This window comes from Siphateles boraxobius, unplaced genomic scaffold, assembly GCF_051911475.1.
Source record: "Siphateles boraxobius isolate OS27281-9 unplaced genomic scaffold, OSU_SipBor_1 103, whole genome shotgun sequence".
Classification (NCBI taxonomy): domain Eukaryota; kingdom Metazoa; phylum Chordata; class Actinopteri; order Cypriniformes; family Leuciscidae; genus Siphateles; species Siphateles boraxobius.
In genome coordinates, this window is record NW_027508704.1 from 687147 (window position 1) to 700005 (window position 12859).

Consider the following 12859-nt stretch of genomic DNA (forward strand, 5'->3'; position numbering starts at 1 on the left):
CAAAACGTCCCGGGTTACGTATGTAACCTTAGTTCCCCGAAGGGACGGACGCTGCGTGAAATCGCAGTGGGAACGCCCCCAGCGTAACGCGTCTGAAGCATGAATGAAATCAGTTAATGGAGAGATGGAGCGTCACAGCAAGTGACGTCATTGACCAGGAAGCTATAAATATCCCCTGAATACACAAGCCGCCAGCTTCTAATGTTACTGAAGCAAGCGACCCAAGGGGATGCCGGGAGTATGACAGGACACGCAGCGTCCGTCCCTTCGGGGAACTAGGGTTACATACGTAACCCGGGACGTTCCCCTTCAGGGACTACCGCTGCGTGAAATCGCAGTGGGAACGCAATACCCACATCTCCATACGACCAAATCCCTGTCGTGTGTCATTAGGAGACAAAAACCGACAAGAGAACCTGAGCCCCGGGAGTGGAGCTAAGATTAAGGGAATAAAATCTAACGAAAGTGTGCGGTGAGGACCAGCCTGCCGCATCACAAACGTCCTGAAGAGAAGCTCCTGAAAGAAGAGCTGTAGAGGCAGCTATACTCCTGGTGGAATGAAGCCTTACAGCCAAAGGTGAAGGCTGATGGGCCGAACCGTAAGCAAGCGAGATGGCCTCGACCACCCACTTGCTCATCCTTTGCTTAGATGCAGGACACCCTTTCTTAGGTGACCCAAAACAGACAAACAGTTGTTCCGATCTCCTCCACAGGGCAGCTCTTTGGACATAAGCTTCTAAAGCCCTAACGGGGCACAGCAAATTAAGTTTCTTCTGGTCTGACGTCAGAAAAGGCGGAGGACAGTAAGCCTGCAGAACTATAGGTCTAACAAAAGTAGTTGGCACCTTAGGAACATAACCTGGTCTCGGACAGAGAAAGGCCTTAACCATACCAGGAGCAAATTCCAGGCACGAGGGAGCCACCGAAAGTGCTTGAATATCTCCAATTCTTTTTAGAGATGAGATAGCGAGAAGAAGGATAGTCTTTAGTGTAAGAAACTTTTCCGAAACTTCCTCGATTGGCTCGAAAGGAGCTAGGGAGAGACCTTCTAAGACGATGGCCAGATCCCAAGCTGGTACCCTCGTGCGAACTACAGGCCTCAGCCTCAAGGCGCCACGAAGGAAGCGAGATATAAGTGGGTGTCTCCCGAGAGAACCTCGGCTCGAAGGGGCGTGGTAAGCAGCTAAGGCCGCCACGTACACCTTCAGTGTGGAGTGGGATAACCCTGTGGAGAGACGGTCCTGCAGGAAATCCAGCACTGTACCAACCGGGCAGTTAACTGGATCCTGCTGGCGCTCTCCACACCAAGAGGTGAAAAGTTTCCACCTCGCGGCATATAACTTCCTCGTGGCAGGAGCTCTGGATTGGAGGATGGTCTCAACGACCTCAGTCGAGAGACCAGAATCTATGAGCTGGGCCCCCTCAGAGGGCAAGCCCACAGCCTCCATAGTTCTGGGCGGGGGTGAAGGATCGACCCACTCGCCTGAGAGAGTAGATCTCTCCTGATCGGTATCTCCAGGGGAGAGCCGTCGAGGAGATACACTAGGTCCGCGCACCATACTCGGGCCGGCCAGATCGGGGCTATTAGCAGAAGACTGAGCACGTCCCGGCGATCCCTCTCCAGAACTCCCGGGAGCAGAGCGATCGGGGGAAAAGCGTACAAACGTGACCTCAGCCACGGATGTACCATCGCATCTAACCCCAGTGGGGCTGGCTGGCTTAGAGAGAACCACAGTGGACAGTGTGATGTCTCTCGGGAAGCAAATAGGTCTACCTCGGCACGACCGAAATGTTCCCATAGGAGCTCCACCACCTCGGGGTGAAGACTCCATTCCCAGGGGTTGGGCCCCTGCCTCGACAGGATGTATGCCCCCTGATTTAAATACCCCGGGCGATAAATAGCTCTCAGAGAAAGAATTTTCCCCTGGGACCATAGAAGGATCTGACGTGCCAGTTTGTAAAGTGGGCGAGAACGCAGACCCCCCTGATGGTTGATATAAGAGACCACCGATGTGTTGTCTGTCCGGACAAGAACATGGTGGCCCCTTAGGTCTGGGAGGAAATGTTTCAGTGCCTGAAACACTGCCAACATCTCTAGACAATTTATGTGCCATAGACGGTGATGGTCCTCCCACAGACCCTGAGCTGGGCGACCACTCATGATCGCCCCCCACCCCGTGAGAGAGGCATCTGTCGTTAGCATAATGCGACGACAAGGAGCTCCCAACACAGGTCCTTGGAACAGAAACCGAGGATCTTTCCACATAACCAGGGCGCGATGACACCGTGTTGTTACTCTCAGTGTGTTCTGAGTGACAGTGTGTGTTATCTCAGTGAGGGTTGTGTAGTGTTGTTACTCTCAGTGAGTTCTGAGTGACAGTGTGTGTTATCTCAGTGAGGGTTGTGTAGTGTTTTCCTCTCAGTGTGTACTGAGTGACAGTGTGTGTTATCTTAGTGAGGGTTGTGTAGTGTGTTTACTCTCAGTGTGTTCTGAGTGACAGTGTGTGTTATCTCAGTGAGGGTTGTGTAGTGTTTTTACTCTCAGTGTGTTCTGAGTGACAGTGTGTGTTATCTCAGTGAGGATTGTGTAGTGTTGTTACTCTCAGTGTGTTCTGAGTGACAGTGTGTGTTATTTCATTGAGGGTTGTGTAGTGTTGTTACTCTCAGTGTGTTCTGAGTGACAGTGTGTGTTATTTCAGTGAGGGTTGTGTAGTGTTGTTACTCTCAGTGTGTTCTGAGTGACAGTGTGTGTTATCTCAGTGAGGGTTGTGTAGTGTTGTTACTCTCAGTGTGTTCTGAGTGTCAGTGTGTGTTATCTCAGTGAGGGTTGTGTAGTGTTTTCCTCTCAGTGAGTTCTGAGTGTCAGTGTGTGTTATCTCAGTGAGGGTTGTGTAGTGTTGTTACTCTCAGTGTGTTCTGAGTGACAGTGTGTGTTATCTCAGTGAGGGTTGTGTAGTGTTTTCCTCTCAGTGTGTTCTGAGTGACAGTGTGTGTTATCTCAGTGAGGGTTGTGTAGTGTTTTCCTCTCAGTGAGTTCTGAGTGTCAGTGTGTGTTATCTCAGTGAGGGTTGTGTAGTGTTTTACTCTCAGTGTGTTCTGAGTGTCAGTGTGTGTTATCTCAGTGAGGGTTGTGTAGTGTTTTCCTCTCAGTGTGTTCTGAGTGACAGTGTGTGTTATCTCAGTGAGGGTTGTGTAGTGTACTCTCAGTGTGTTCTGAGTGACAGTGTGTGTTATCTGAGTGAGGGTTGTGTAGTGTTTCACTCTCAGTGTGTTCTGAGTGACAGTGTGTGTTATCTCAGTGAGGGTTGTGTAGTGTTTTACTCTCAGTGTGTTCTGAGTGACAGTGTGTGTTATCTCAGTGAGGGTTGTGTAGTGTACTCTCAGTGTGTTCTGAGTGACAGTGTGTGTTATCTCAGTGAGGGTTGTGTAGTGTGTTTGAGCATGTGTTAAGAGTTGTGTTGCTTGGAATGAGTTTTGCAGGTGATGCGAACTGTTTAGCTCAGGTGACTGTTAGTAGTGCAGACTGTGCAACGCGCCGGGAACTACGTCATCACGTTGAAAGGTAATGTCCATGTCGCCGGCGCCGGCGGAAGTACCGAGCGTGACCTTTTAACGTGATGACGTAGTTCCCGGCGCGTTGCAGATCAGCTCAATCCGAACAATTGTAGTTAAAAAGTATATATATATATATATATATATTTTTTTTTTTTTTTTAAATGACCCATCGTTTCGCTAGATAAGCCCCTCCTCCTCAGCTGATCGTGCACAGTTCGCTGAAGCACTTCAAAGATCTTTGGAACTGCATTGATTTGGACTTCAAGACGCTGGTTGTCATTGAAGTCCATTATTCGAAGAAAAATCCTGAAATGTTTTCCTCAAAAAACTTATTTTCTCTTCCACTGAGGAAAGAAAGACATGGATATCTTGGATGGCATTGGGGTGATTAAATTATTAGGAAATTTTCATTTTGAGGTGAACTAATCCTTTAATGGCAAGGAAATACCCTTATATGAGGAGTTTCTTGGAGTTTCTCCATCATTTCTGCTTCGAGATCTTTATTGTGGCATTTCTTTGAGGTTTAGAATCCAGTATTCCTGTAATTCTTTTTGTCTTTTATGAATTTTATAAAGAACTCTGTCTCCTATTCTGTCCTAACACGCCGCGTCTTCTACATCAGGTGACTGTAAATGCACAAAAACTGTTTCTATTGCAGTTTTGCAAAATATTTCTTTTTCGAATTGCCTTAAAAACCTCCTCATGCGAGTGTAAAAACTTTTTTTGCGATAAATGAGAGTTTTTGCGAAATTGACGTGTTTCCATTGACCGTATTTTCAATTCCAATTTGCGCAATTTGAAGGGTAATACGCAGCTAGTGACATTCATTTAAAAACAAAATAAGCGAATCACGTCAGTCTCCAAATATTCGTTTTGTGTGCGTGACTGAGAGACTCGATGGTTATAACTCTCCGACGAGAGTTTTACAGCTCGAGCCATTTCACTTTTACTGTTAATCTGCAGAATATTACAAGAGAGCCATTGCACCATTGTGAACCGTAAAGTGGAATCGATCCCAAATGCATGCAACAGCTGAGGGATTTTGTGCTTAACAGGGAATAACAGAAGACTTCTGTACAGCATTACTGGGAAAAACTGTCTGGAATAATCCTTGCAAACTGGATTCAGAGCTCCACATTTCACAGCATGCAGATTTTGATAACCCTGTCCTGGAAAACCCTCTCAATATGACAGTCTTGATACTTCTACATTAATTGAATCCTGAGATCATTTGTGTCACCCTGATATACGGACGCCAGTAACTTTCATTACTTATAGATACTGAATCCTGACATACACTGACAGTAATACATTCCTCTGTCCTGGAAAGGTGTTTCAGAGATGGATTTCTTCTCATAGCATCAAGATATTCTCAGTGGCATTAGCCTATAAACAGTCTATTGTGTAACAGTATAATAAAAGGGATATGAATACTTATTAATCATTCTTTATATTGTTAGTATTATATTGTTATTATCTTGTTATTATCTAGGTGCAGCTGTTTAAGTGCACATTAGGCAGTGCTTTGAGTTAAACTGTAAAAACAGCAGATGCGTTTTGAGACATTGATTGGTTTTAATTTCATAAAGCTCAGCTGTACATTGAAGATAAAGCGTTGGTTACAGAAAATAAAAGCAAAAGCAAAAGGAAACCAAGAAATATAATGACCAAAACAGGCGTAATGTGAGGATTATTCGCCATCTGCAAGCGGAAAAATGAATATGCAAAGTATATGTGTGTATGTATAAAACATCTTTATTTTATAGATCTTATACAAAACACTTTCCATTTTTAAGATCACTGGAGAGTCATATTTCCTGACTCATATCTCCCATTCCCACACTTTTCATCTTTTCCAGGGATGTGTTGACGAATTCGTCATGTCTGATTGTGTGTATATTTGGCATGGATAAACACAAGCTGTGTCGCCTGCCTTTATGATCTGGCTTCGTTTGATCCACAGTAAAGGGCTTAAAGTTTGCTTTGCTGATTTACATATAAGCAGTCAATGATAGAACGAGAGAAAATCCCTTTACGCCCAGCGTCAGTCCTTCACATTTGGATTGAATACACTAACACAAACACAGCATGCCTTTGTTCATTTGGTAACAATTTATTTTACAGTCCTTGTTACACGTTACATGTAGTTACTGTAGTAAATTGAAATATAAGCCAGAATAGAAAATATATAGGCTGTATATATTATATAAACACCCACTGTAAAAAGTGATCGTGATTTTAACGGTAAAAGACTGTAAAAATGCTACAGTGAAAAACTGTTAATTGGTTAACAAGTTTCCATACCATATTCGGTGAATAACTGTGATAGATCTAACTGTATATTAAATGTAATTACAGTAAAATACCATTAAATTTACGGGAGTAAAAAATAACAAGTCATTGTCACGGTTTATAAATTCACTGTTTCCTTTTTGTCTCGTGTTTCTGTTGTTATATGTGTGGGTGTGTGGTAATGGGCGTTGCCACTCCATCCAACTGATCAGCGCTCCAGCTGAGCGTACTCTACTCACCAGCTGCAGCCCATTCACTCGCCTACTTAATCTCACCACATTCTCCTCTCCTTGTCAGATCGTTGTGTGATGTCTCTCGTGTGTGTTGGTTCTGGTCCTGTCGGAGTTTCGGTTCGTGTCCTGTTCCTGTCTTCGTGTTCACTGGATTACTTCACCACTCGGCACTCATCACCTCATCACTCTACAACCGGACGCCTGATCATCTTGTCCCTGCGTCACCAGTTGTCTTATGTTATCTGACTAGAGTATTAAATACCAGAGTTTTACTTGCATCCTTGCTTCCTCGTTCTTGACCGTGATAGTCATTGTATAATTTACAGTGAAAAAAAACGTAAATTGACATTCCCACAATTCCCTGCGTGACACTTCACATTTGATGTACTTTTGTTGGAATAACTGTTTCTTCATAGTTTTTCTTTGTTTTTTCTAATCCGTTATGTAAATTAGGTTTTTATGTAGCATTTGATGTTGTTAAATAATGTTTATTGCATGTTTTAAATTTCATGTGTGTTACCATGATGGTGTTTAGTGTGCGTGTGAATGACACTGTGCAGCTTCTATATATTAATATTAACTCTCTTGTGGAAAAGCAATTTGCGATGAGCTTTGATTGATCATGTGACTTTCATCTCCACTGTAATTGGTGGTTGTCAGTGTATTGCAATATTACAAAAAAGATATTCGTATTTCAATACAAATGTAAATTAACATTATATCAGAGAGTGAAATACGTTAAATTTTTGTCAAGTCTGTAAAACCGAAAATGTTGCTACCATATTTTTTACAGTAAATATCTGGCAACCACAGCTGACGTTTTTTTTTTACCGTAAATTTAACAGAATTTATTTTTAAGTGTACTGACTGACAAAAGAGATGATGAATCGGTGCGCATCTTCCTGTAAGGCACGTAATGTAAACCTGATATGAATTTGATGACTTGCCATGATTCTTTCTCAAACTCGAGTTCCAGAAGAAAACACAAAAGCCCTGAAGTTAGTCCTTGACTTAGAAATAATGAGCAGTTTTGGCTCAGGAGTTTGTCTTTCTTTCTTCCGGTACGGCACAGATCCCTCAGATGAAGTTGAGATGGAGCGTCGTGATTTATTTTGTTGCGTCCCATGACTCAATATCTGGGTCATGGCTTTCGACTGCAGGTGATGTTTAATGAAGTCTGGTTTTAAACTCGTTACATAACTGGTCTTTGATGTAGGCCTACAACTCGCAGTGATTCAGTAAAGCAGAGTTTAGCAGTAATTACCGCTATGGATTATAAATCATAATTAAATGCACGATGAGGTGTGGTATGGGATTTTTCCTGGTGAATCCCTGCGGATCGGCTGAAACCCGGAAAGCGGCAAATTAAAGGTCTCAGTCGATCTGTGTGCCTCCACACACGGATGAAGCTGGTTTTCAGGGTTCGACCTCCTTTCCGTCGGTTACTGAAGCGGGTTTGACTGATGTGACTCTCGAGAGTCTCTGTCCATCAGTGGCCAGTTCCTGTAAGATCAATGTCTGTGACGTGTGCCTTATCCCTCATCGAAACCCTTGAGCGCTCACTCTTGATCTTGACCCACATAAAATCCCCTTTGACACAAGCTTCAGATCAGCGGCTTTGGCACCAGACAATCTAAAGAGTGAACTGAACCTAAGTAATGAAGGAGAGTTTATACAGTATATTCTTATGGATTCAGTCGGATGTAGACAATAGTTATGAGATGCTGGAGGTGTCGGGACAAAAATAGTACCCTAGTACACATGCTCTGGAGTTGCCCAAAAATTCAGGCATTTTGGTCTTCCCTACATACAATCATAGAGAAAATTGTCGTCCAGAATATCCCATTCACCCCTAGTCTGTTTATTTTGGGGGACCCCTCTGCATTAAGTGACCTGACCCCTCCACTCTCTAACTGGACCCAGACTGTCCTCACGCTAGTCAAAGAATGGAAAGCCCCCTCTGCACCAGCACTGGGTCAGGCCCTTGAACAACTGTCCTATATGCTTGATAAAGTGGAGGAGTACAACTTGAAATGGGGGAAGTATCATTCGTTCACCTTGGAGGTTTAATGGCATTCCGGCTCAAAAACATAGCATTTAACTAGAAAACATGACTGATGGATACATTTTGATAGAATACAGTACCTACATTTAGGCAAGGCTGTAACTCAGGGGCTAGGTGCATCACTGTCTTTTTTTATTTTTTATTATTATTTTCTATAATGTATTTATAGTTTAGTTTTTGTCTATGGTCGTGCTATGTCTTCCTTTCATTCTATTTTGTTGTACTGCTTCATTTTTCAGATGGATATGTGTGTGTGTGTTTAAATGTTCTGAAAAAACAATAAAAAAAGACAATAGTTATGAGATTTACAGCCACGTTACCTCATTAATATTCAAAGGTCAAGCACCTCTGGTGTTCTTCTGCCATTTATGAGCGAAAAGTTTTTTTCTTCTGTTTTTTTTAAATTGTTTACATCATCGGAATGGTACGAAACTTGAAAAAGGTCTTGACACTTGCATACGTGAACACACACAAAAAAAATTTGGATATGATTCGAACAGGTTAAATGGCTGTGTAAACAATATAGTCACAATTGTGTTCCTCGCGGTCAAAAATCAGCGCATTGGAAATAAATCGGAGACGAATTTCCTCTAGTGGAAGCGTTTGGTACTGCAGCCTGACAACATGTCACTGAAAGATAATTTTTTAAAAGATATCAGGCTCAAATTTTGAACACAACTTGTTTAGCTTTATGGCTCTGTTTTTTTATTTTTTTTATTTAGAGTTTTAGAGTAAAACATGTTTTTGAAAATATTGCATGCATTTTTCATAACAATAAATGTAAAATGATGTAACTTTTTTAAAGTTCCCTTTTTAAAACTTTTATCACTTCAGCAATAATCTGCGAAGTGTCGTCTTTGAAAAGAAATCAAACTTCCGTCTGTGATCTAAAGCATTCAAGATTTACCACAGTTTAAGTTGGAAATGTAATTTTCAGGTCTAAGCTCAAAAAGTGAAAAAATGGATTATAAATTCAGCGTAAATATAATTTAGTACCATAAAATCGACTAAAAATAAAAAATATTAAATAAAAAACATTATCAAACTGAAATATAGTGCATTCATTTAAATGAAATAAAAATAAATACATTTATTTCATTTTTGATCGACACGCGAAGAGCACCAGAGGGTTAAAATATTTTTGAAATTAAAATGCAACACAGTTCTCCCACGTTTTGTCAACTTACATAATGTTTGCATTATTTTTGTCTGAAAAAAGAACCCCATAATATTTCTATTTCTCAGCAGACTTTGCATGGGAATGGATGGGGAGAATAAATGCTGAAATTAAATGTCTTTTGAGCTAGATTAAAAAGAAGGTTCTGTTGTGTTTTTGTGGATTTAAAGTTGCTGATATGGTTTTGTTTGGGGGTTTTCCATTACGGTGATGAATGGAGCTTGTGCTTTAGTTCAGGACGGAGAGATTTCTGTAAGTTCCTTTATTCAAAAAGCAATTAGTGTCCAAATGTCAGCGCAGAAACCAGCCTTTCTTCCTCACACACGCAGTGTATCTCACATGTTCAGTTCCAACCAGTTCTGAGAGGATTTACAAAACATAAACCATTGTGCAAAAGTTTGCGGTCTGTGAGTTTTTTAAAAGAAAGAAATTAATACTTCAGCAAGGATGCATTAAATTGATCCAAAAGTGACAGTGAAGACATTTATAATGTTACAAAAGATTCTATTTCAAATAAATGCTTTTCTTTTGAACCTTCTATTCATTAAACAATCCTGAAAAATAAAATGTATCACGATTTCCACAAAATCTGAAGTGTTTTCAACACTGATAATAATCATAAATGTTTCTTGAGCATCAAATCATCATATTATAGTGATTTCTGAAGGATCATGTGACGCTGAAGACTGGAGTAATGATGCTGATATTCAGCTTTGATCACAGGAATAAATTACACTTTACTATATATTCACATAGAAAACAGCTGATTTACATTAGAATAATATTTCAAAATAAGTGCAGCTTTGAGCAAAAGAGACTTCTGCAAAAATTTGTTTTCAAGACTATCAGAATGAATTTAATTGAAATGTCTTTCGTCCACAGCAACTCTCAATGTGTTTGAGCTGTGCATGTAGAAGTGTGTCTTATTTTAACAGCTTCAGAAACGCTCAGTTTAATCCTGTCAGGAACTCATTTTCAAAAGCGACCTCTTGTATAAAAGACAGAGTGTCCGACTGACATATTCAGGCTGAGGTTTGACCGAGTAAATATCAGCGTTCTGTGACAGTCAAACTGCTGAGAAACAGCCAGAAGATCTCAGCCAATAACACACTGTCTGTGGACTTTTACATAAAATAAAGGTTATTAAATATAGAAGCATTGTTCATTGATGTACTTAACTAATGTTAACCGATTAAACCTTGTTTTACTCCAGGTAATGCAAAGTTAATCCTCTTAAAGGAGTAGTTCACTTCAGAATAAAAATTTCCTGATCCTTTACTTTCCTTCACGTCATCCAAGATGTTCATGTCTGTCTTTCTTCAGTGGAAAAGAAAAGAAGGTTTTTGAGGAAAACGCTCAAGGATTTTCTCCATATAGTGACTTCAATGCAGTCCAATGGGTCGAAGGTCCAGATGTGAGTTTCAGTGCAGCTTCAAAGTCTCGACACGATCCAGCCGAGGAATAAGAGTCTGATCTAGACAAACCAGCGCACATTTAGAACTAAATAAACATTTATAAACTTTATAACCACTAATGCTGGTCTTGCACGAGCTTTGATGCGACACACATTACGTAATCAGGGTGAAAGGTCAAGCTTGACGTAGGCGTAAGAACAGACCCAGTGTTTACAAAGCGAATGTGCAGAGACTGAGTCAAACGCCATTTACAAAAATAAAAGGTAAAACTACGATGTCGGATGATTTTAAAGTTGGAGGAGAAATGATCAGGACTTTTTAGCTCTATTCTACATTACTGAACCGGAACACGCATGACCTTTCAACATGATTACGTATTATTCTAACCCGAACCCTAACCTAACAGTCTACTAATACTCTAAAGTGTAACCAAATAAATTATTCTTCTAACACAAAAAATACAATACCTAATTGTAAAGGCTGTTAAAACATAATTCACAAAAGTATGCAAACCAGATAGCCTACTGATCCACCTCTTTATGGCTCGAACTTTAAACTTGTTTGTGTTTGCTTTCTTTCTTTCTGTTTTATACTGACCGAATGTTTATACACACAATGACATTATTATTCTGTGCAGTGATGTGAGTCATGACAGTAACAGGTCTCATGAATAACAGGGTTAAAAGCCCTGGGCAAACACACACTCCATGTAAGTCATCCTGGATGAAGGACTGGGAAGAGATGATAAATAATGCATGTTATCAGTGACGGAGAAGAGCATCAGACGATCAGAGACACATGAAGACTGATCGACAACGACAGTGAACAGACCAAACTCTCATTCTTTATAACAAATATTTCCCGCGTGGGTCAAAATGACCCGAATCCCTAAAATTAAGCTTTTTGTCCAGAAAGATTATTTTATCTAACTTTGATCATATCTTTTTTATTTTTAATAAAAAGAATTGGGAGATTTTATTTATTTTATTTACCTTTAAATTACTATATTTGATCAATAAATAAATAATAAATAAAAAGTCATTTAAGTAAATTCCTCACATTCTTTTAAATTAAATTCAAAATAACTCACAGTTTCATGCATAACCCTGTTAATTCAGCTCAAAATATCTTACATTGGGTTGCAATCTTCTTGTGGAAAATAACTAATATAAGATGATATTTCATGACTCTAGATGGCCTTATATCTCTATATGGAGCAAATGAGCTGGTTTCTGGCAGGTTTTTGCATTTTTAGTTTGAACTTTTAGTTTTCTATGTGAACTGAAGCATTCCCCGCATTGCATTCATTCCTAAAGGAGTCAGACCCACAAAGGATTTGGTACTTTTTTAAATTTCAACCACAAAACTCCTCAAATCCATTATTTTTTTTTGTTTGTGTGTGTGTATTCATGGTTCAAGTGTGACAAAAGTCCTGGGGTCTTGTACCCCTCTAATGAACACTGAGTTTAAAAAAAAATGTTTAAAAAATGAGTTCCAGGGAAAAATAACCCAAGGGACAACAAGATCTCAAATTCAGAATGAGCAGCTGATTATTTTAGATGCTAATAGATTTCACATCATTAAAGGTAATATGACATGATTGTTTCTGTGATGATAAATGCATATGACGTGTGTGATGATTATGATCTGGAGGGTTTGAAGACAAAGCGTTTTTAAGATCCCTGGATCAATGAATAACACGGATGTGAAAGAGTTAATGCACTCAGATTATTGACCCATAGTGATGGTTTTCTTTCAGAAATGAGCTTGGGTTCAGCAAATCAGAGCCAAAGTGATCAATAGAAGTCACATTATGCATATAACTAGTGTATACATTTGACAAAAACATGTACAATATCAATAGTCAGCATAAAAAAATGATATCTTTTGCATAAGAACAATTTTAGAGACATTGTTCAAAAGATTTTAATGAAAAACATGAAACTGTAATTTATTCCTGAGATCAAAGCATCATTTCTCCAGTCTTCAGTGTCACATGATCCTTCAGAAATCACTATAATATGATGATTTGATGCTCAAGAAACATGTATGATTATTATCAGTGTTGAAAACACTTCATATTTCTTGTGGAAACTGTGATACATTTTATTTTTCAGGATTC